At 41.2% G+C, this 25139-nt stretch overlaps 1 protein-coding gene and 1 long non-coding RNA gene across 2 annotated transcripts in view; one reads left to right on the top strand and one right to left on the bottom strand.

The window, feature by feature from the left end:
• The window catches only part of PCDH11X (protocadherin 11 X-linked), a 1070771-nt gene that overhangs the window by 190154 nt on the left and 855478 nt on the right, over positions 1-25139 (bottom strand). The window lies entirely within an intron of this gene.
• LOC123377784 lies at positions 2289-23783 on the top strand. The gene is made up of 3 exons (XR_006582327.1): positions 2289-2663; positions 14583-14859; positions 23059-23783. It is a non-coding gene; the product is annotated as an uncharacterized LOC123377784 (long non-coding RNA).

The raw sequence follows: 25139 nt of genomic DNA, 5'->3' as shown, positions 1-25139 counted from the left end.
CTCCATACTTTTTGATGCCACATTGAAAAGATAGGAAGCCATTTGGGTAAAATACTCTATTAAATCATAACAATTTAACTTCTAATAGGTTTTATTATTACTTTAAATTTTATTGTAAATTTGTTTCATGCCTATTGATTTTGAGGGTACTCTACCCTTATAATTAAATATCACCGAGTTCTTCAGTATTAAATCATTTTCATTTTCTGACTTTTACAGTAGACCAACCCTCTTCATTTACCCTTTGATCTCTCTTACTCATGTTCATTTGTTACAACAACAGGAATACATATGCGCCATTTTCACATGGTCTCCAGTTTAGTGAAAAGAAAACCAGACTCTTGTCCATATGCAATTTTTAATGAAAGCATAGTGTCTATGCTGAAAAGCAGCTAACACATCAAAGAGTACATATTATACAACTTTAAAACTGTGCTAAAGAACCATATTTTAAAAATGTGGGTGAGGGGGACAAATAACTAGAAAGTGATTCTTTTTGAAAGCAGCTTAGCTTAACACAATTTAGCTACAGTGGGGACAGGCATGTGTGTTAGCTTGTCAGTTGGTCCTGCCAAACAATTCCAAAATGTACACATAACATTCAGAAGCTAGCATGCAGACTGGTAATTTCGAGGCTGGAAATAAGCACAAAGGTTTGGTACATTGCAATGTACATCTCTCCCCCACACCAAAAAAAGTCTCTGAGCATTGTTTTCGGGAAGTGGGTTAAATGGTTGACTCTTCAGCTATTGGATTACATTCAACACCTTTATTAATGATCTGGATGATGAGATGGATCAGCAAGTTCATGGACGACACAAAGCTGTGAGGAGAGGTAGGTACGCTGAGGGTAAGAATAGGGTCCAGAGTGACCTAGACAAATTGGAGGATTGGGCCAAAAGAAATTTGATGAGGTTCAACAAGGACAAGTTCAGAGTCCTGCACTTAAGGATGGAAGAATCCTATGACCTGCTACAGGCTGCGGCCTGACTGGCTAAGCAGCAGTTCTGCAGAAAAGGACCTGGAGATTACAGTGGATGAGAAGCTGGATATGAGTCAGCAGTGTGCCCTTGTTGCCAAGAAGGCTAACGGCATATTGGGCTGCTTTAATAGGAGAATTGCCAGCAGATCGAGGGAAGTGATTATACCCCTCTATTTAGCACTGGTGAGGTCACATTGGAGTATTGAGTCCAGTTTTAGGCCCCCCACTACAGAAAGGATGAGAGAGTCCAGTGGAGGGCAACAAAAGTGATTAGGGGACTGTGGCACATGACTTATGAGGAGAAGGTGATTGGGAGAGGGGGAGGGAACTGGGTTTATTTAGTCTGCAGAAAAGAAGAGTGAGGGGGGATTTGATAGCAGCCTTCAACTCCTGAAGGGGGGGGGTTCCTGAGAGGATGGAGCTAGGTTGTTCTCAGTGGTGGCAGATGACAGAACAAGGAGCAATGGTCTCAAATTGCAAAGGGGGAGGTCAAATTGCAAAGGGGGAGGTCTAGGTTGGATATTAGGAAAAACTATTTCACTAGGAGGGTGGTGAAGCACTGGAATGGGTTACGTCAGGAGGTGGTAGAATCTCCATCCTTAGAGGTTTTTAAGGCCCAGCTTGACAGAACCCTGGTTTATTTAGTTGGGGCTGGTCCTGCTTTGAGCAGGGGGTTGGACTAGATGACCTCCTGAGGTCTCTTCTAACTCTAATCTTCTATGATTAAAGGAATAACATAGAGCTGGGCAAAAGTTTTGGGGGAAATTTCTCAACAATTTTGGTTTGACTTTTCCCTGTCCATTTCAGCTGAAATTTTGAAATTTTCTAGCCAGCTGTAGAATAAACAGAATTTCAGAGGGATGAATTTTTGCTGAATGAGATTACTTCCCCTCAGAAGAAACACTAAGATTTCTCTGCAAATATCACTGTACTTGAGCATCGCACAAGCAATGTAAGGAAAATAATAAGTTAACTGAAATTATAAATTAACAAAAAAAAACCACCACCCACAGTAAAATTGATATCCCTACATATTTTATAAGGATTTGGTGATAATCTGTCAACAGAGCTAGCATCAAAATTTGAAAGTATCCTCTTTTATTGTAATAAACTGAAATCTTAAAGAAATAACTTTTAGAAAGAAGCTTTTAGAAACTTTGCTCTTAAAGCAGATTTTAAGCAGTTATTATAATCATTGCATATTCTAATTTGCAGTTTCAGGTTCAGAACACTCATTGGTCTGACTCTGCCTTTGCCAGCATTATTACATACCTCACGGTATTCTGTGTATAGAACCTGAGGATGTCAGGAATTGTGAAGGTGTCCCGGCGTGTTTGCCCAGTGAAAGCTCTTTACAGAGGCACCTGGGGCATCAGAAGACAACTGTGAGTCACTGTCATCAAGCCAGTAGATATGTTTAAATGAAAGTCACTGTTAATGCTTAAATGCAAGGAAGACATGGCATACTGGGCGCCTGATAAACGAAAGAAGCTTTAAAAGAAGGGGGTGAGAAAAGGCCTAAATCAGTACAAGAGCTTAAGGAGAGACAGTTTCTGAAACAATGTTTCATGTTAGCTGAACATTGCTGGAAAAGCAGTGTGAGATATATACAAGCTAATTCAGAAAGAGGAGGCTGACAAGAATCTGGACCTGTTTGAATCAATGCTGAAGCTATTAACAGGTATTTTCCCAAAAGCTTTCATACACAGACTACCAAGCAGTACGATAAGTATTTCCACTGGCATCTCGGCCCATCTATTTCTCAACATGCCCATAGTGTATCCTCATCAAAATCACTGGATATGGAAAGTTTTTCATGGACTAGTCTTCTGTGAAAATTTACATAAAAACAGCAAGCTCCTTTGGTTATAAAGTAGTGTTTTACAAGGCAGGTTTGCAGTTTGTTCTATCAATAGTGCTTGTTTAAGCATTACAGCATGAGCTACTTCCTTTTTTTTATTAACAATTTTGCTGCTCTTGTGCACATGTTAAGCAGTTTCCCAGTGAAGCAGAAATGAAGCATTAAACCATGTCAAAAAATGAAATCCTAACATTACCATAAAAATACGATATGTGTAGTATTCAAGGGGGAAAATGGTTATTGACGCTCAGTTCTTTCAGAGAAACAAAGCGTTAAACAGCTCGTCAAGCTCTGTCAATTCCTTTCTCAGATTTTATACTATGTGCTTTTTACCAAACCTGGTTAAATCTTTACTCTCTCATTGTCACCATCCTAGTCAGTTTACATCTCCCAAGGCATCTCCAATTACACTTCCTTTCTGCTTTGAGCAAGCAACGGATGTTTTCTTCAATGGTCGCATCAGACAATAGCAGAAGTATTCAATAATATAGATAAAATGCAGTCATTAATGCACAAATATTTCTCAAGATATAGGCTTTATTTTTAATATAGACCCTCAACTTTCCTAGAGTCTTCTAAATGTACAATCAACTGCCACTGTCGCTTTGTTCAGATTATAATTGACAGTAATTTTCTGAGAGTCACAGTCATCTAAATAACTCCCTCACCCAGATTACATGAAACTAACCAAGGTTATCGCCAACAAAAGCAGGTGAGGAAACATCATTTCTCAATAAGAAGTCAGGAATTAAGTGGGATTTAAATGGTGCACAGGCCTCATGAATACCCTCTCCACAGGGATGAACTTCACCCTCTAGAAACAAATTTCCATTCTCTATTTTGCCCTAGAGACTATAGTGTGTGAAAACAGAGGATTTATACCAATGCAATTACATAGCAGCAATTTCAGGCAAGCACAGAACAGGCAAAGTCTAAGAGTAATACCAAGACCTCAAGATCCTGTTCTTCAATGTAAAATCAATGGCCAGGAAGGTTTTTATCACCCACATCACAAAAGATGTCTTTAATCTGATTTGCATCACAGAAATCTGGCTAGATGATGTTGCAGGCTCACTGTTAGTCATCTCACATGTTCCTCATAACTCTGTAGACCTAGAGCCACAGAAGATAGCTACTCCACTTTCTTTCCTATCTTATTCCATTACAGACTCAAATGCAAAAGAAACACTATCTTTTAAGTGCATCCATTTACTCTTCTGATCCAGAGATAAAACCAACATGTGCATTGTTATATCCTTGGGGGCAGCCGGTTTAGGAAGAAATCACTTGAGGCCAGACAGCAGACAGCTAACAAAACCACCATTTTATTTACAGACTCAGAGAACTCACCCAGCCGGCTGAAGCTGGCTGAGCTATCCTCTAATAATCTAACTCAGTTACCATAGGAACCAAAAACCATGACAACCAAATACACAACATATTCCTCCCCCCCTAATAAGAACATCCCCTAAATAAAACACACACTAGACTAGAGAAGGAGGGTAGACTGCCTCCATTCCTGGCTAAACCCTGGGGATTATTTTGCCCCATAACCATGGGTTCGCCCTAGCTAAAGATCCAGCCGATGAGGAGGCCTTCTGTCTCTAGGTGGATTACAGCGAACTTCTGGTGTTGTTGCACCCGAAAGTACCATGGGCTCAGGGTCCGCAGCACGAACAGGTGAGGAGGTGGTATCAGCTCGTGCTGGGCAAAGGGGCATCTCAGCCGCCGGCAGTAATGGAGGAGGACAGTCAGGAATAGGTGATTCGTGATTCGGTGTCTCACCAGAAGAGGTGAAGTCAGACCCCTCAATTGCAGATGTGTCCTGAGGACTGGCATGACCGGGCAACAGCTGATCTACATGTCGCCACCAGGTAAGATTCTCTGCAGTCCGGACTGTGTAGGAAACAGGTCCTGTTTGAGTGATGACTGTGGCCGGGACCCATTTAGCTCTGGAAGTATAATTCCGAGCCAAAACTGGCTGTCCCGGGCTAAAGGTTCGGTCTTTTGCTCTGGGTGCCTGTCTGATGACTTGATATTGCTGCTGTTGTTGCACAGTTTGTCTGGGTTCAGAAGGTTTCAGCAGATCAAAGCAAGTGCGCAGCTGTCGTCCCATCATTAGAAAGGCCGGAGATGCCTGGGTCGTAGCATGAGGTGTGTTTCAGTAGGAAAGTAAGAAGGTATCCAGACGCTTTTGAATGGAGTGTTGTCCCCTTGCTGATTTCAAAGCGTTTTTCATTGTCTGCACAAATCTTTCAGCTAATCCATTGGCGGATGGATGATATGGTGCTGACGTGATGTGGTGTATCCCATTTGCCTTCATAAAATTTTGAAACTCCTGAGAGACAAACTGCGGTCCGTTGTCACTCACAAGTTGTTCTGGCATACCAAAACGACTAAAGAGTCCTCGTAGTTTTTGGATAGTACTCTCTGCAGTAGTGGACTGCATTATAGAGACTTCTGGCCATTTAGAATGGGCATCTATTGCCACCAAGAACATGCTTCCTTCAAGGGGGCCAGCAAAGTCAACATGAATACGTTGCCACGGGTTTTCAGGCCAGTCCCATGGGTATAGGGGTGCCCACTGGGGTGCATTCCTCACACCCTGACATGACATACAAGCTTTTGCCTTCTCTTCAATAGCACTGTCCAATCCAGGCCACCAAAAATAGCTTCGTGCAATTTCCTTCATGCGCACTATTCCACAGTGACCAGAATGTAGCTGTTCTAACAGCTGTGATCTCAGTGGTGGTGGAATAATGACACGTCTCCCCCACAACAAACAACCAGATTGGACCGATAACTCCGTCCTTCTGGACACGTAGGGAACAAGGTCAGATGAGACCGGAGAGGTTTGTCGAGATTTTCCATGCATCACCAGGTCCATAACTTGGGACAATACTGGGTCAACGCGGGTTGCCTTCTTTATCTGAGTAGCAGTGATGGGTGTATTCTCTACCTGTTCAAAGTAGAAGATTTCCTTTTGGGCACTATCTTGATGTTTGACCGGCAAAGGCAACCTTGAGAGGCCATCTGCATTGCCGTGCAGAGTGGATTTCCAATATTTGATTTCATATGTGTGTGCTGAAAGTAACAATGCCCAACGTTGCATACGACTAGCAGCTAATGGGGGAATGCCTGTGTAGGGTCCAAAAATTGACGTCAGAGGTCGATGGTCTGTGAAAAGAGTAAACTTTCGCCCAAACAGGTACTGATGAAACTTCCGAATTCCAAAAACAATTCCTAATGCCTCACGTTCGATTTGGGCGTAGTTAGTTTCTGCTTTGCTTAGAGTGCGTGAAGCAAAAGCAATAGGTCTCTCTTCTCCCGAAGGCATAATGTGTGACACGACTGCTCCCACTCCATAAGGGGAGGCATCGCAGGCCAATTGTAGGGGTAAGGATGAATCAAAGTGCGTTAGAACTTCAGAATTTAGCAATGCATCCTTAGCTTTGTTAAATGCAACATCACAGGCTTCAGTCCACTTCCAGGCCTTGTTCTGCCCAAGGAGCTCATGAAGTGGTTTTAGCAGTGTGGCTAACTGTGAGATGAACTTTCCATAGTAGTTCAGTAGTCCTAGAAACGAGCGCAGCTGGCTTACATTTCGAGGTGGGGGAGCCTCCACAATAGCTTTAACTTTTGCAGGGGCCTTATGAAGACCTGCAGAATCAATGATGTGTCCCAAATATTCAACAGAGGGCTTGAAGAATTCACACTTGTCTTTGCGAACTCGTAGGCCATACTCTTCCAGTCTTTGTAGGGTAGCCTCTAAATTCTTTAAGTGATCCTCTTCATTTCTTCCAGTGACCAGGATATCATCCAGATAGCACTGAACTCCTGACAAGCCACACAAGATCTGGTCCATAGCCCTCTGGAACAGGGCGGGAGCAGATGTTATTCCGAAGGGTAGGGGGCAGTATTGATAAAGCCCCTTATGAGTCACAATAGTCAAGAGCTCTTGGGACTTTTCATCGACGTGCATCTGTAAATATGCTTGACTCAGATCAATCTTACTGAACTTTTGTCCCCCAGCCAGGCCTGCGAAGAGGTCATCGATGCGGGGAAGCAGGTATTGCTCTGCACACAACACTGGGTTGACAGTGACTTTAAAATCACCGCAAATCCGGAGAGAGCCATCTTTCTTCACTATTGGAATGATAGGAATGGCCCATGAGCTATGGGTAACTGGTATTAGGACTCCATTGGTGACCAGGCGCTCCAGGTCTGCTTCAACTTTTGGCCTGATGGCATATGGCACAGTTCAGGCTTTCAGATATTTTGGTGGACTGTCAGGTTTAATGTTCAATGTCACAGTGATTCCCTTCATACTTCCCAAATCATCTCCAAAAACAGCAGCATGTTTCCTTAGTATAGGGGTTAGACTGGTTTCTTCTTTAGTCATCCGGTGCACTTCTGCCCAGTTCAGTTGAATCTTCCCAAGCCAAGACCTACCCATTAAGGCTGGGTAGTTACCTCTCACCACAAACAGTGGCAATTTAGCCACCTGTCCATTGAGCTCCACCTTAACATCAATAGTGACCAGCATAAGCACAGCTTTTCCCGTATACGTCTTCAGAACAGTTTTTGTTGCCTTAAGCGGAAGATGCTGTAGCTTTTCTTTATACACAGTCTCGGAGATCAGTGAGACAGCTGCACCGGTGTCCAGTTCCATGCGTATACGTTTGCCATCCAATAACGGGGTTACCCAGTATTCATGTGAGCCCACTGCCAAAGACAAAACATGCAGTGGCACTTTCTCTTGTGCTGAGGTGTCACCTTGATCATCCTGGGTCTGCTCTAGGGTATGCACGGTTCCTCTTTTTGTCGGCCAGACCACAGGCCTCCTTTTCTTTTGTTTACAGGCACACTCAATGTGTTCCTTTTTGCCACAGTGTCGACACACCAGGTCCTTACAGCAGCATTCCGATGCCTGGTGACCCGGCTTACCACAGCGGTAACATTCTTGACTCTGCACCGTTTTGTGGGTCAGTTCTTGTGACACTTTTTGCACCCTAGGGGATGCACCGATGTATTGCGCCTCCCTTGTAGCCAGTTCCATGGAGACAGCAATATCAACAGCCTTCTGTAAGGTAAGCTGAGCCTCTGTCAGTAGGCGCTTCCGTATAGCTTCACTGTACAGGCCACACACTAACCTGTCACGCAGGGCATCATTTAACATCTCTTTAAATTCACAGTGTTCTGCTAGCTTTTTTAAAATGGCTACAAATTGTACAACTGTTTCATCTTCCTTTTGGTCTCTTTTGTGGAACCTATATCTTTCAGCAATTACCAGTGGTTTTGGGGAGAAATGGGACCCCAGGATTTCCACAATGTCACTGTAAGATTTAGTCTCAGGCTTAACAGGGTGTAGTAAGCTGCGTAGCAGGGAGTAGGTTTTAGCCCCTACAACACTTAAGAATATTGGCACCTTCTTTGTTTCTGTAATGTCATTTGCAATACCAAAAAGCTCAAAACGCTCAGTATACACATGCCACTGCTCTATATTCTCATCAAAAGGTTCCAGTGGCCTGGTCAGAGTAGCCATGATTTTAGTTTCACTTTCACAGTCAGTGCAAACAAGCAGTATTTTTATTTGTTTGTTTTGTACCTTGACTTCTACTTCCTTCTGTTACTGGAGCAGCACCAGGATCCCATCCATCGTCGCCACTTGTTATATCCTTGGGGGCAGCCGGTTTAGGAAGAAATCACTTGAGGCCAGACACCAGACAGCTAACAAAACCACCATTTTATTTACAGACTCAGAGAACTCACCCAGCCGGCTGAAGCTGGCTGAGCTATCCCCTAATAATCTAACTCAGTTACCATAGGAACCAAAAACCATGACAACCAAATATACAACATGCATCCTGCTAATCTATAGTCTGACCTTCAACAACAAAAGGTGTCCTAAAGGAGGGGACTAAGGGTTCTACATGATGAGTTCTGTGTGGCAAGCCAGGGTGTAAATCTACAGCACACCATCTTGCTGCACACTAACTTCCTTTGTAGACACCAATATAGTGCAGTAAGATATCTACACTGAAATATATACCCCACTGCTGGCCCATATCAGCTGACTCGGGCTTGCAGGACTCGGGCTGCAGGGCTATAAAACTGCAGGGTAAATGTCCGGGTTTGGACTGAAGCCTGGGGTCTGGGACCTCGTTGTGGGGCTCAGGCTCCAGCCCAAGCCTGGACATCTACACTGCAATTTTACAGTCCTGCAGTCCCAGCCCTGTGAGCTTCAACATCCATATTGACAACACCTCTAGTGCATAAACCCACAATTTCCAGGTTTGATTTTCTCACACATAATCTTTGGGACTGTCATACCTCAGACTCAATTTTCAGAATGGGCCTGGATGCAGGGAACATAAGAAACACTTTCTATCCTGGACTGACCTCTGCATCCTCCAGGCTGATATCAGGACTATCCCAATATACAAGCAAGAAGCAACAAACAGAAGGTCACCTACATGCAGTCAAAATTCCAAACACCCTTGGCACATAATCCCACCTATAGCCCCAGTGTACATAATTACTTAGAGCTATCATAAAATAAAGCCCACTTCTGGAACTGAGTAAAGCTAGTAAAGATGATTAAAGACTTCAGGATTTAACCCACCAAGCAAAGACTTTTTTCCCCCTTCTAGTGCATGGGGCAGTAACAAGACAAAGACAATTTGCTTATTTTTCCTTGTATACCTTTATTTTTGTTCTATAGGAGAAGTTAGGCTGCAGTAAATGTAAATAGTTCAGACACTGAAAAGATATGTCACCATCTTCCTGCAGAAATGACAAGCCTATATGTGAATACAATATTTGAACACATTTAAACCTATTAAACTGTCCAAGATCGTTATTGATTTCACTGTGTATAAAACAGCTGAAGCATAAGACAGCAGACATTCCTAGCCATAAACATTAAAAGGGATCTTTGTGTCTGCAGCAAATATATAATATCATTTTTAATGTAACAGATTATTTCACTTGAGAATCAGTCTTGAACGAGTCCTTGGTGTCTGATTTTACACATCTGAGTCACAAAAACAATCAGCAGGGCAAGACCATATCTTCATTCCTGCAAACAGAGTGCCGTGTCGATCACATGCTTGTACACGTACATTGCCTGAACTCTACCACTCTGTCTAGTCCTGGGGAATTGTCCATACAATCATGGGTTGGGTTGTAAATCCCTCATACTCTAAGTCCTCCTTACAGGATTCAACCTTTTGGCCATATTGCTTAGATACAACTGGGGTTGGAGGTTGACCTGATCTCACATTGTTGCAACAGAATTATTTCAAAATGCAGTACAGAATGTGTTTATGTGAGCTTGACACACCAGATATACTCCTTGAATACATGATCAGTGAAAGGTAAATTATGAGTATGCAACATCATCTTTGTGAAGTGCTCACAACTGGTCTCATCAGAAGATTCCCCAGCCTTCGGTGATGTGTTTGATCCCAAGCTTATGCAAAGTATTATTAAGCATAAAATGAAGCCATTTTCATGGATTTCATTTGAAGCATTCTCAGTCTTACAACAATCACTAATACATGGGGGATCTCCTTTGTTAGATTTATCCAACTTTTCTTCCCTATCATTTCAAAGAACTAGACTTGTCCTACATACCTGCATATAAAGGAAACATGAAATGATCATGTCTACTTGAGGAGTATGTTACTACTCCGTATGACCAAAGATGACAGAATCTGGGCCATTGCACTTATCCATATGAAATACTGTATATGAGGATATCTGAGTAACATGTTATCATGGGTTTGTTTAGTAGTGTGAATTTTATAGCTGATGTAATTTTGTTAAAATATGTAAATATATAATAGAATTCTTGTATTTTTAATAAGTTTTGAATATGTATTTCAAAAGTTCAACTTTGTATTTTTGCTCTGTCACTCATATCGTATGTGGATATATGCAGAATTTTCAATTTTAAGATAATTTTAATTAAATCATGAAGGGATCACTAGAAAATCAGAGATCAGGTTGTATATTATCCTATGGTTTTCAGTTTTTGATGTGTGCATTTAAACTGATATTCTTCTATTGAAAGTGAGTGTGCTGGAGAAGTTATTAATGCGTTGGTATCACACTGGCAGTGGGATAGTGCTTGGAAATTGGCATTGTTTTGGTTTTGATAATTTCTTACAATTTTTTTTCTTTTTAGGGTTTACATGAGTGTAAGGAAATACACTTGATCAACTCTGATAGTTGATCAACCCAATAATTTATGTTTTCATCCATTGTAATTCTAACTATAATTCACTTCTCTGAAAAGAAAATGCAACACAAAAGATAGATTATGTAGTATCATAACTACATTCATCTTTAAAACAATCACCAACTTGAAATACATTTTATAATGGCATGGATGACAAACCACTGAGGTCTTTAAAAGTTCTCCTTTAGTCATGCAGTGCCTGATTCCAGGTTCTACTGATAAGTCAAGGTAAGAACAGTGCAACCAGACTTCGGTTTCATGAACAACAGATTTCCCCTTCCTTTCTTATTTAGAGAAATAATGATGATTATATTATTTAAAAATAATTACCTCTCACCCATTCAAACAATAGGGAAATTAAAAAGGAATTAAATTGGATTAAGGCAATGTTATAGCACTCTGCTGGTGTAAAGTGGCCCAAATGCCAGCTTAGCTGGCTACAGCAGAATCACTAGAGTTTATGGGGATCTTTTGGTAGCACAATGCCACCACAGGAGCACCTACACCACCCATTCCCTGCATCCAGCACAAAAGGTGTAGCCAGTGCATGCATGCACCATGCCAATCCCCAGCTGCCATAACAACACCGTAGGGATATTGGCAACCAACACAAGTTATACTAGCCTTCAGAGGAACCATCCCAGAGAAGTCCCAGGGTTAAAGTAAGGTTTTCACTATCCACCCTCAACTGTGCTAAACATTTCTTGGTCACATCTATGGATTCAGAGCAGTGACTTGAACAGTGGTCTCCCACATCCCAAGTAATTGTGTATTTTGAGGTGACTTTCTCTCACTCTCCCTGTTTCAGCTATTCCACTTTGCATAGACAATTATTCATTGGGGCAGAGAGAAAGAGACTGACTCTACAGCTTGGCGGCTAGGGCACTCATCTGAAATAAGGGTGAGCCAGGTTCAAGTACCTGACTCTCCCACATCCCAGGTCAGTGTCTTAATTGCCAAAACAGGCAGAGTAGTGATTTGAACCTTGGTGAGTGTCCTAAATATCAGGCTATTGGTTATTTTGGGTCAGTGTGTTTCTCTTAATTCCATCCTTGATTTAAGACTCCTTTCCTGAAGAAAGTTTCGGTTTTGATCAAGTGGCAATTTCTTATGAAAAAAAAATTCATAAAAAATTTCCAACCAGCTCTTCCTTTGTAGGCTTTTCTATAACTTATTGGAAATGTATACATAGTTACAGTAGAGGTAGTGTGTAGCTAGCAATCCCACATTCACAAAGCCTTGGCTCTTGTTCTAAGAAACATCCAGTGGTGAGCTGGTTCCGGTTCGCAAGAACCGGTTGTTAAATGTAGAAGCCGGTGTAGAACCGGTTGTTAAAGGGGCTGGCAGGTGGGCAAACTCCAGTCCGCGGGCCACATCCAGCACGCAGAACGATCCTGTCCAGCCTACCTGAGCTCCCAGCTGGGGAGGCTCCCCTGGCCCCTCCCCCATCTGTTGGGTAGGGGGTGGGGTCCTGACGGGGTGAGTTGAGTAGAGGGTGGGGTCCTAGAGGTCAGTTAGGGTGGGAGAATCTCAGGAGGGGGTGGTCAGGGGACAAGGAGCAGGAAGGGTTGATGGGTTGCGGGTTCTGAGGGGGACAGTCAGGGGCAGGACTTGGGTTGGGGTTGGATGGGGGGCAAGGGGAGACAGGCACATGAGGTTTGTACTCACCGGATCTTCAGCGGCACTTTGGCAGCAGGTCCTTCACTCACTCCGGGTGAAGGACCTGCCGCCGAAATGCCGCTGAAAGTCCGGAGCAAGTGAAGACACCTTTCCGCCGCCGAAGTGCCGCCGAGGACCCTGTAGGGAACTGGTTATTAGGATTTTGGGAGCTCATCACTGGAAATATCCATGCAATTATTACATGTCCAGTTACAGTGACCATCAAGGGATAAGAAAAAGGAGATAGGCTGAGATTTTTGAAGGGGCCTAAAGTAACTGGTGCCTAAATACTTTCCCAGCTGTAGCCTTTAGCTAGAGTTGCACTTGAATCTTCATAGGGATAATTTTAAGTGAAGTGGTGGCTAGAAAGAGTGGATTGCTCACTGGTGGTGGCAGTGCATTTTGAACAAGTAGTTTTACAGATATCAGCAGGTGGAGTTGTCTCTCAAAGACTCCTAAAGGGAAAAAAATACAATTTTAAAAAGGTGCTATAGATCAGGCTCTGGCTCAGAAAGGGAGCATAGTTAGCACACTCAGAGCCTTTTAACATTTCCCTTTCCCATTATTTCTCTTTCAACGTACAAATGTATTGAGCTTTTCCTGATTTCACTTAATATCCCCATTGACAAATAATTAAATCAGAGCCTGGTAACACACACACACACAAATAAAATAAAATAAAATAAAATAAAATAAAGTGAGAGATCTTGCTCACCAGGTGGGTTTTCCCCAAGTGCTTGCAGCACTAATTATAAATCTTAGGTAACTCAGCAGTAATAGCACACAAGTAACAGCACTGTCACTGCAGTGCTAGTTATTTCTATTTAGCAATTATGGTTTCATGTTTTTACTTGCCTGTCAGGTATTATCTACATTCACAGTTTAATCTACAGTTTAGCAAAGAGTATAGTACAAAAGTGACAGCTTAGTCACTGTTAGAATTTTGACTTAATCTCCATGAACAGAATATTGTTATGTATACCATTTGTGGATACTTTGGCCATCCAGCTGTATTATTTAATATGAAACATAAATCAAAAAGTATATAAACAGATGAAACTCTTAAATAGTGGTGTTTATTTTTACTTATGGGCCTTATTTTAAATCTCTACCCTAAAATTACACTGTTTTTTTTAAATTTAAGCTTTAACTCCTCTCCTATAAAGAAAGAAAATGTAAAATTCCCAAAAGACCTAGCTTGCTAAATTGTCCAATCCATCTCCAGTCAAGTAACAAAAACACATCAAGTGACACCACACATTTTAAAACCATATGGAGTGCTAAATTGAAAACAACCCAATTAAAGCAGAGCTTAGTGTGCAAAGCCTGGAGTGAAACAAAAATTCAGGTTTCTTACAATCTTAATAAGAAAGTAAACCGAACTGTGTTGTTAAACACTGATAATTTCTGTAGTGTTATATTGCATGGATCACATTTCAGTGTTCAGCCAGAATGATAATGATAATTTTTTCAAGACAACAGTGGAACAGTAGGCAAAAGAGATTGTAAGAGGTCTTTGTTCACAAAAGGTAAAAATGTGAAACCCAATGCTAATTAAAGTGAAACTCTCCATTATCAGATGTATATAGAAAATATTAAGTTTCTTTAATTGTAGAGCTACAATAGCTTAACAGTTGATAGTACAGGCAGTATCACTTAATAAGAACACAGATGCTCTTGTGGTTAGAGCACTGGACTGTAACTAAGGATTTCCTGGCTCAGTTCAGAACTCTGCCACATAATTCCTGTGTGATTAAGGTCAAATAACTTAACCTATTTGTGCCTCAGTTTCCGAACTAGAAAGTGGAGACCAATAATAGTTGCCTATTTCACAGGAATGTTGTGAAGATGAGCTCATTGATTTTCACAAAGACTTCAGATACTATGGGGGAGCACCACCATTACCAAGAAAATTATGCTTTATCATTGAATCCTTTCAAGATAAACATCTTCATGCAACTTTATGCATGACATTGCGACTTCAGTCAGCAAAAGAACCAACATGATACCACAATCTGCTGTTCTTTCAAAGATGTGGAACAACGTCCAATACAAAAGTGCCTCAGCTCTGTGGATATTAGCCTTCTTGGATGGCAGGCAGGTGCTAAACTTGTAAGTGCAGATACTGTGAATGGGAAACGAAAACATTTAAAATGGGCCCAGTGCTGCAAAGTGTTGAGACTCCCTCAATCACACTAGCACTAATGGTTGATAGTGCACATTACAGGATTGGACCCAGCTTCATCACTCCTGATAGGTAGCAAACTATACAGGAAAATGATGGCGAGATTTTATTGTCTGATATGATCTGATATTGCAATAGTATTTGCATAAACCCAAGGTAGATGTTTATTTATTTTTTTCCAGGCATAACAAAAATATATTAGAACAGAATCAATAAAGGTATATTGAAACCTAATTACTTACTGAGTCTAAATGAGCTACGTAAAACCTTTCAAACCTCACTGCCTAAAGTCAGGCATCTCAGTTGGATACCTTAATAAAGCTAAATAGATTTTCAGTGGTGTTGAGCACCCACAAGACCTCTAAAAACCAGGTCACTTTTTGTGTGCTTTAATATACACTTAGGTGCCAAGTTTTAAATGTTTTGACATGTCACCAGGTGCTGCATAATCATTTCATACAAACTTTGTATCTTCTTTATACTTCAGGAGAAGTTAAAAAACAAAATAAAACAAAAATGGTGCAAGAAACTCCCTAGCAGAAAGAACTTTCATTGTATAGGAAATGATATTTATGTAAAACAATGCAAACACACAGGCCTGAATTCTTTGTCTATTTATTCCTGCACTTGAGGGATGAACAGGATGGTGAAGGGGGCACAAAGGTGACTTTAAAGCACCTTTGTGCTTACCATGTTGTGGCGCAGCTCTGTGCCTGCCTGGCCCACAAGTAATGAAGTTAAAGCAACCTCAAGTATGCATTACTAATTCATATTCTGCTTCCTATGGCTCCCTTGAGAATAACTGTACAAAGTTGGTCATAATTCCTTTCCCACCTCCTCTTTCCTTTCATGCCTTGTATAGTCCTCACATCACGGTCTGGGAGCAGGGTCCTTTGTGCCCTTATACCAGCTTTATAGCACCAAGGGAGACCATTTGCGCAGGAGAAATTCCCAAGGGATCATTTCCACTTCCTTTCACTCCTCTCCTTCATGCTACTGTGAATCAAGCCTGTAAACTTAAAAACCTATGAATTACCATGGCAAAAGAGCAGCTCATCAATATAACGGAAAGCACATGAATAAAAAATGATACATGCTTCAAACTGAAATATCGATTGAAAATGAAACTTTTAGGAGTTTCAAACAGTGGGTTTGGTGAGCATCCTTTATATACAAAGGCTTTAAAAATATGAAAAATCTATTGATTTCCTACAAAAGTAATATCACTATATAACAGCTCTTTTGTTTACCAACCACCTTTTAAAATGGAAAGGATATGTTGCACCACCTATGGCAGGATATTAATCCGTCTTATATTTAAATAATTGTCAGTATGTACTTTATTTTCCAGTCTGGGGGTGACCTCCAAATGCAGTATCTTCTTATTCACATTTTTTAAAGAATCCCTGCAGGATCTCAAGGAATCTGAGGGAACCTCTTTGCAATGATTAGTATTTGTTAACACTCACCATTGCAGCACAGAATAATTAAATAGTCAATTAAGAAAACGCCATTTGTGTGAGCTGTTTTAAAGCAAAGCTGAATATTTGAGGGGAAAAAACATGCATGAGCATGAGGAATTACTCCTCTTCAAGACCATCCCCTATAAGAAAAACCCATTGTGACGGGTTGAATCACATAAACTCGCTTGGGAGCTGCCACCCGATGTGCCAAGACTAAGACTTCTACCTCTGCCTTCCCTGCCAGCTCGGGACCCCAGCACTCTGTCTTGCTGAGCCAGACACACCCGTCTACTCCAACAAAGACCCAGGGTCTGAATGACTTGCCCCAAAGCTGCAGGTTTACCTGAAAGTGGCTAACAGAAGTGTTCCTGTCTTTAATACTCAGATGCCCAACTCCCAATGGCGTCTAAACCCAAACAAATCCATTTTACCCTGTATAAAGCTTATACAGGGTAAACTCATAAATTGATAGCGAGATATGCACAGTTGTTTGCTCCCCCAGGTATTAATACATACTCTGAGTTAATTAATAATTAAAAAGTGATTTTATTAAATACAGAAAGTAGGATTTAAATGGTTCCAAGTAGTAACAAACAGAACAAAGTAAGTCACCAAGCAAAATAAAATGCACAAATCTATGTCTAATCAAACTGAATACAGATAAGATCCTAACCAGTTCCAGAATACTCCCTTTTACAGACTAATCTCCTTTTAGCCTGGATCCAGCAATCACTCACACCCCTTCCAGTCACTGCCCTTTGTTCCAGTTTCTTCCAAGTATCCTCGGGGATGGAGATGCTTTCTCTTTAGCCAGCTGAAGACAAAATGGAGGGGACTCCCAGGGGTTTAAATAGACTTTCTCTTGTGCATGGAGACCCCCTCCTCACTCCTATGCAAAGTCCAGCTCCAAGATGGAGTTTAGGAGTCACCTGGGCAAGTCACATGTCCGTGAATGACGCTCAGTTTTTACAGGTAGCATCCATTGTTTATATGCTACCTTGAATGTCCTGAAGTAGACTTCTTATGTGGATCGGAGCATTCCAAGATCCATTGTTCTTTAAGTGTTTCTTGATTAGGTACTTCTTTCTCCAGGAACTGAACAAATGCTCTACTAAGGTTATTTAGAAATCAAGCCAGTACACAGCCAACATTCATAAAATTGATAACTTCGAATACAAAAATGATACATGTATACAAATAGGATTAATACATTCAGTAGATCATAACCTTTGAGATATGTTACATGGCATATGTAGCATAAAACACATTCTAAGCATATTTCCATAAAGCCTTATGGGAGGTACCGTCAAACCCATATTAACATTCATAAACAGAAATTCACACCAGTCCCTCTTATGCACAGGCAGCCCTGAACTTCAGTAGCAGTAGTATCCATTTAACAGCATTAAAATGTCTCAGTATACAAGGCAGTTTTCTAATGAAAAATGTTAGCACTGCATCATGTTCACTCACACCACACCAGGCAAAACAAACTAACCTTGTTTATTGTTTCATTTATGTTATATGATCAACTAAATTGTTTCAAACAGTACAAGAGTAACAATATAATTCTCGCAGTCTAACACTTCAATATCTTTTTCTGGTTAGGCAGAAACAACTCTGTCATACATGTACTGTACTATATTAAAAAATTATCAGTCAAATGCAATGTAGATCCATACGGAGGCAAATATTTGTAAGGAATGTTTTTGTCTCTGAGGTCCCTGAGAATATGAACATAAGTGAAAGGATCGGCTGAGAATGTTAATGGAGAAAAACCAAATGGAGTTTGTTTCCTCTTTGCAGGTTCCTAAACTTGGGGAATTCATCAGAGGACACTGTACTGGCAATCACCCCAAACGAGGGCACAGGGCAGAGCTCAAAAGCCCCTAGCTCCTTCAGAAACCCAAGGAGAGTTAGAGTAACCAGCAGCATAGGGGAAGAAAGCAGGAGTAGCTGTGCTTCCCTGGCCTCCCTTACACCATTCCCCAAATGGAGCCACAGATACCCAAGCTCTAAAAACCAGAGCTATTTAAGGCATTTCCAGTTAGGCACCCAAAAATGGAGACACCCAAAATCACTAGTATTTTGTGAAAATTGAGAACCACAGCCTGAAGTTACTGCATGACCTTATTATTGTAACCCTGATCCACCCTTTCCTGTACTTTAACCCTGTTGCTTGTGTCACACCAACTACACTTGGTCCACCAAAGGCATCCACATTAGGCTCCCAGCTCCTCAGCCATCACCTCTCTTGGAGAGTGGGACACGTCCTGTGTCCCAGCGGCATAGATCCCTGCCCACACCATGAGTTCCCCAGCAAGTCAGACTGCCACAGCAGACCTGCTTTGCTGTCTCCCCAGGGGCTATAAACAGCAAAATTGCCCACAGTTATAAGCTGCCAAACCACCTTTCCAAGCAAGCACATGTATTCTTAAGGTGAAAGCACTTCGGAGAAAACATATTAAAAACAATAAAAGAACCTACACACATATGAATAAGCTTACCAGCGAGCACCCCAACTATAACAAGGGCTTTGGCCTTCAAAGGGCTTTTTTCTGTGGTTACAAGTGCATAAAAGCTGTTAGCTCAGAAAACCCATGAATCTGTGAGTCTCTCTTTATACAACTCAGGCCTTTGATCTTTAGATTCCAGGGATAGGTAATGAGCAGATAAAGGTCCCCACCTCAGGGCAAAGCTTCAAAAGGTTAAGTTTTTGTTTTACCACAGGTGATACCCATTGCAATACATCTCCCTCTAGAGATTTCCTGTGAAACCCACTTAGCTTTGTCCCAAAAGTTTATTCTTGTCTGGCACATTGTATCAAATAGTCCTCTGAATTTCATAACCCTTCCCTGGGGTCACATTGGCCATGTCTCCCCCTAGAGAAGTTACAATCCCACAATAATACATAAACTTTAAATTTAGAATACAATCGACTCCAAAGCTATTTAAATTTATTTCAATGAGATCTTCCACAGTTATTGCAGGGAATTGCGATATCTGTCACTTGTCCCTTCTAAATAAGTGGGTATAACTAAGGTACTTGACTGGCATCCTGAGGAAACTCATTGACTTATTTCTGCTGGTGTTTCTGCCATTTCCTTTCATAATTTCACATTTCAGCTATTTCATATAATAAACTTTCTGCTAGCAAGGCAGCAAACAAGCTTCAAAAATCCATACAGAGCCATTCAAATCCCATATAATTTCTCTCTTTAGAACCTATGGGGCTGAGCTCTCACAACTGTCCTTACTCCCAAACCTTTGGATGAAAATCTGAGACCTGGTCCCTCCATGTGTACCTGTCATCCAGTTTCTAGGGGAGGTGTGTGGTCTGTCCCTTTGTCCGCTAAGGGGTCAAGCTGCCCAAGCGATGGATTGATGTTTCTCCCCCAAACTTGGAAGTATTACAAGCAGCAATTCTTTGGACCAAAGGAAGACTTTGGTAGGGCATTTCCCACCCTGGGGTAAGTAAGTGTCATGGATTTGGCAGTGCAGTGCAGTGCTTCAGATTCCTTACTTTTGGCTGGAGACACTGCCATCACCGTGCTCTGAATTGCCCCAGTTCCCTGGTAATGGTAGGCAGAAAGCTTGCATTTTTGCTAACACACTCTTTGTAGGCCTGAAGCTGACTGAGTGGATCTGATGAATCCTTTCTGCTTTCAAAGCCATAATATCATTCCTAAAAAGCAAAGTCTATGGAATATCTGACAATATACCTACAACCAGCATCCCTGACCCTTCCTGGGTCTGTATAGAAATCTATGCTATAGGTAGAGTGAAGGTCTATCCCAGGCACTCAGTCACAGCACCTTCTGCTCCCTCTGATGAGTCTATGGATCTGCATCCAGGAAGGTGCAGCATGACATGTGGGCAGTGGTTAGGCATGTGACAGCTCAGAATGAACACCATGTGTCATATGTGACTCCCTCCTTCCAGAGATTCACTCAAAGTTAACTCAGTGAGTTTAGGGTGCAGCTAGGCCCTGTGGGCAGAATGGGCAATCCTGGGCAAAGTGACCTCGCTGGCCATAAATGCCACATTGCTTTTCCCCTCTTGTCCCACTGGGTGTGGGTTTCAACCTGATCTCTGTCCTCTGATCCCATTCCATCCCTATTTGGTTTTCTCTTCAAACCAGGACAACTATCTCCACATTGGTCAGCCCATTTCACAACTATACTTACCTCTCTGGAATTTTTGTTCTGTGAATTGTTCTATCCCCCTTAATTCATAGTCTGGATAGACCATGGTCACCCCCCAAACAGTTCTCCGTTTCCTTACATGACCCTAATTTGAGTTGAAAACTCAACATAGGTCATATCCTCTTTTCCCTGAACTCCCCCAAACCTTCTAAGATACACTTCAGGAGTCAGTTTAAATTTTACAACAAAGCTTGGTTACATCATTCATAATATGTAAGGGTGAAAGCATCCGAAGCCTTTGCTCCCAGGAGGTAGTGGAGCCAGATAACATGCCATGTCCACCTGCCCCAATTTGTTTAATTCACACCCAAATTCAAAAGCATTTAGACACAAATCCTTTCTATGCTACTTGGCAATTCACACTGTTATATATCCTACCTTTGACACCATATATGTATTTTGTTACTTCAATCGCTATATCTGAGCTAAAACTTTGGTTTTAGGCTCTTCAGGCTAATGACTGTCTCTTCCTGATGTGTTTGGAAGGTAGTTGGCATGTTTATGGTTGCATAATAATAATTATGATAATAATAATAAAAATTAGCAACCTTCTTGGCAGTATCAGCACACAGAGTGAGGATTAAATGGAATGGGTGAATTCACTACTTCTAATACATTTAAAGTGAATGTACCAATTGCTTTATCTTTTTGTCTTCAGCAGTCCATAGCCACCTGCTATACCTTTTCTTTTCTCCCTATGACCTTGACTATACTTGCGGTGCCATGTAGGGCCCATGTAACTCACACTGCAGTTAAAGGCAGGCTGCATCCACACTCACTGCAGTGTGTAGCAACAAGCAGCAGTGAAAGGCTCTGGCACAGGAAACTATGAGAGGAAAAACTCATGGCAGCAGGACACTACACTGCTAAAAATAGCCGTGTAGATGTGGAAGGCACTGCTTGGATGAGTAGAGAGTTCTGTAGGGTTCGGGCATGTAGGGCACTCTACTAACCATAGTCTAAGTTGTGTCTCATTGCCCGTGATGCTACTTATACCCATACTAGTTAGACATGTAGAGTGTGTACTCTACATACCACCATAAGGGTAGACCTACCCTGTGACACCACCTTACTCTGATGCCAGATTTCTTATTTAATTTATCCATATCAAGTGCACAATCCAGGTTTATTACACGCTGCAACACTATTCCTAGGTGCCCAAGTTGAGTTAGTAGCCAAGAACTTTTTCTTCTCCCTATGCCAGGTGAGAGGAGTGTGGCTTTGGCACTGATATCCATGCCTTTGTCACCTCAAGATTAGCCTGCTTGGATGTACTCCTAAGAGGCTACATATTAAAGCCAACTTAAGCTGGTGCAGAAAGACCATTTATTAAGCAGATTTATATGTCAAGAGCACATTACATCTGTCCTCCAAGATCAGCACTGGTTGCTGGTAAGCTTCTGGGTGGAATTCAAGGTGCCAGTTTTATCCTACAAAGCATTATGGGCCAGATTTTTAAAGATATGTAGGTACCTAAAGATGCAGAGAGAAACCTAGTATGATTTTCAAAAACACCTAGACTCGCAGAGGGAGTTAGGCACCTGGGCGCTTCTGAAAATCCAGTAGTTGCCTATCTGCATCTTTAGGCACCTAAATATCTTTAATAAAAATCTGGCCTTAAATGTTTTGGAACCTAGTTTCTTGAAAGACTGCCTCCTCCCTGGGGTGCTACTACCACAGCTGAGATCAGTAGAGAAGTTTGAGCTGAAACCTCCTTGACAGATGATTTCACAGTGATTTTCTTTCACACAAAACATTTTGCTGTCTCAGAGAGTAAGAAATACATGATCACTGACTCTGAGTGTGTGTGTGGGGGGGGGAATCACTCTTTCAAATTGATATTTTCTTGGGAACTAGCTAGTCAGACAGTCAAGCCTGCAGATGAGCTGTCAATTAACAGAAGATTCCTACCTCTTATTTTTTCTTTCCCCTAATTTATTTTATAAGGTCTCTGAGTGGTTTATAGAAATGGAATATTTGTGTCCTTCCTTGTTATTACTTGTTACCTGTAACACTTTGTAGCCCCAATAATGGATCCTATCCTCACTGTGCTGGATGCTATATAAATACAGAACAGATAATTTACTGTCCATTGTTCCCACTTATTCCTACATGTGGCATCAGAAACTTCCGGGGGCATATGTTTGTTTGTTTGCTTGCTTGCTTTTTGTTACTGGTGTTATGTTCTCATTAGATTTTACCGAGTTTAGATATTGAACACTTTTTGTGAAATTAATATTTATATTTTAAAATTGCAGAATGGGAAGTGAGAGGAAATACCACTTTAGATGATGACATATTTCCTTTGTGTGGCCCATATACCTTCTATTAAAAAAAACGTCTATTTTTTTGGTGTTAGAGAGTATAAAATATATGCAAAAATGACATAATAGATTTTTAAAATGATTTGTTCTTCACATTGATTTACAAAAAGGGTGTTTATGTGTTTTCCATCCAGGTCTTTTTGGAAACATTAATCGTCAAAGGAGAAGAAAATGCCTAGCATTGCATCAGGACTACAGCACTGTTCACACACTTCTAATGCAGTCCCACACATCTGGGATCACTGCATTTACAAGTGAAATTTTCCGGCTGCTGCTAGTGAACCTTGTGCACCTCCTTTAAGCCTCCTTAAGCCTTTTTAAACTGTCAGAAAGTGAGGTGGTAGAATTCTCTTGCAGCTCCTACATTTTTAGTCCTGTGAATTCAGAATCTGCCTCCCCTACAGAGTTTTAACTCAACAAGAGCATTATCACCTACAGGTGTTGAAGGGCCTCTTAACTTCCTTCCCCCACCCTCCCACCTCCCCTGTCCCCTGAAAACCACAACAACTCATTTTTCTAAAGGTCAAATATCTCAAGGGAAAAAGTGCATACACAACTTTTATAAATATACTTAATGTGTAACGAAAACTTTCCCACAAATGCAGCAGTATTCTCCAGGAGAATTTTATTAAGGAAATTGTCCAATGTGTCATTCATTAACAGCAAATGTCTGTTTTTCAACTTCATAATTAGAAGGAAACAAATTCACTACCTGTAAATTGGCTTTCTTCAATTTACATCAGTGCACAGGCAAAGGTGAGAAAAAGCAGCTGTTGTGGCTTGCAAAAAGTAAAATGCAATTTGTTTCTTTGTTTGTCAACCACAATGTGCTCCAATTTCCAAAAAAAGGGACATAACATCAGCTCAAATGAAATTTATATTTTTTAGTATCAGCTGCAGCCTAACAGTAGTGGGATTCATTTCACTCTTAACTGCAGTATTCATTTCTATCACTGCAGAGCTTTGAAAAATCAGGGCTTTGAAAAAGAGAAGATAAGCATCAAAATACTATTTAGTAGCAGACAAAATCAAGTATGTGTCATTGTATAATGATCTTGTGTCAATTATATGCAAATAAGAGTGTAAAACTAGCTTCTGTTGATTTCGATATAATTATATAATATTTTGTTCCCGCCTTCCTATATACAAATGTTCCAGAGTATATGCCAGTAGATATTTAAAAACTAGCATCTCTTACAACTCAGCATTTTAAACTATATGATAAGTAAAGAAGACGCTCTGTGCTCTGGAGCAGAACAACATTTTTCAGATAAATCTACTGCTTAGATCTGTCACCTGACGTGCTGGAATTACCTTTGAACCCATTTTCCCTGCCAGCTGGGGACTCCAGAACCCTGCCTTATTGAGCCAGACACGCAAGCCTGCTGCAACACAGACCCAGGTCTGGTCCAAGCCCCCAAAGCTGCAGACTTTAACCAAAACCTGCTCAGCAGGTTACTTGCCTCCAGCACCCAGACACCCAGCTCCCAATGGGATCCAAACCCAAAATAAATCCGTTTTACTCTGTATAAAGTTTATACAGGGCAAACTCATAAATTGTCTGCCCTCTATAACAGTGATATTAATCACTTACTGTAGGTTTGTTAATAAACAAAAGTGATTTAATTTTGTTAATAAAAGTGATTTTATAAAGTATAAAAAGTAGGATTTAAGTGGTTTCAAGTAATAATAGGCAGAACAAAGTAAGTCACCAAGCAAAAACATGCAGGTCTAAGCCTAATACATTAAGGAACTGATTACAGGTAATATATCACCCTCAGAGATGTTCCAATGAGCTTCTTTCACAGACTAGACTCCTTCCTAGTCTGGGTCCAATCCTTTCCCCTGGTACAGTCCTTGTTAGTTCCAGCAGATATCTTAGGTGGAAAACAGGGGCTCTCTCATGACTGGCAGCCCCTTTTGTTCTGCTCCACCCCCTTTTATAGCTTTGGCACAAGGTCTTGGAGTGGCTGGTAAGACTGTGTGCTGTATTTTTCCAGCAGCAAGGTTGTGAGAGAGATGGAGCATCAGAAAGAGAAGCTGCATCTTTATCTATGTTATTTCTTTTCTCTCCTCCCTGTGTGTGTGTGTTTGTCTTATTCTGTCTTAAAGGAAGTATGATCGAACTCTAACAAGAGCAACAACAACAGTCCAGCCCATCTCAACTAACTTCTCTTCTTCTCAAAAGCACAGTTACTACTAGCTTTGTTACCCT

This window comes from Mauremys mutica, chromosome 9 (assembly GCF_020497125.1).
Source record: "Mauremys mutica isolate MM-2020 ecotype Southern chromosome 9, ASM2049712v1, whole genome shotgun sequence".
NCBI lineage: Eukaryota > Metazoa > Chordata > Testudines > Geoemydidae > Mauremys > Mauremys mutica.
This window is presented reverse-complemented; position numbering and strand designations above follow the sequence as displayed.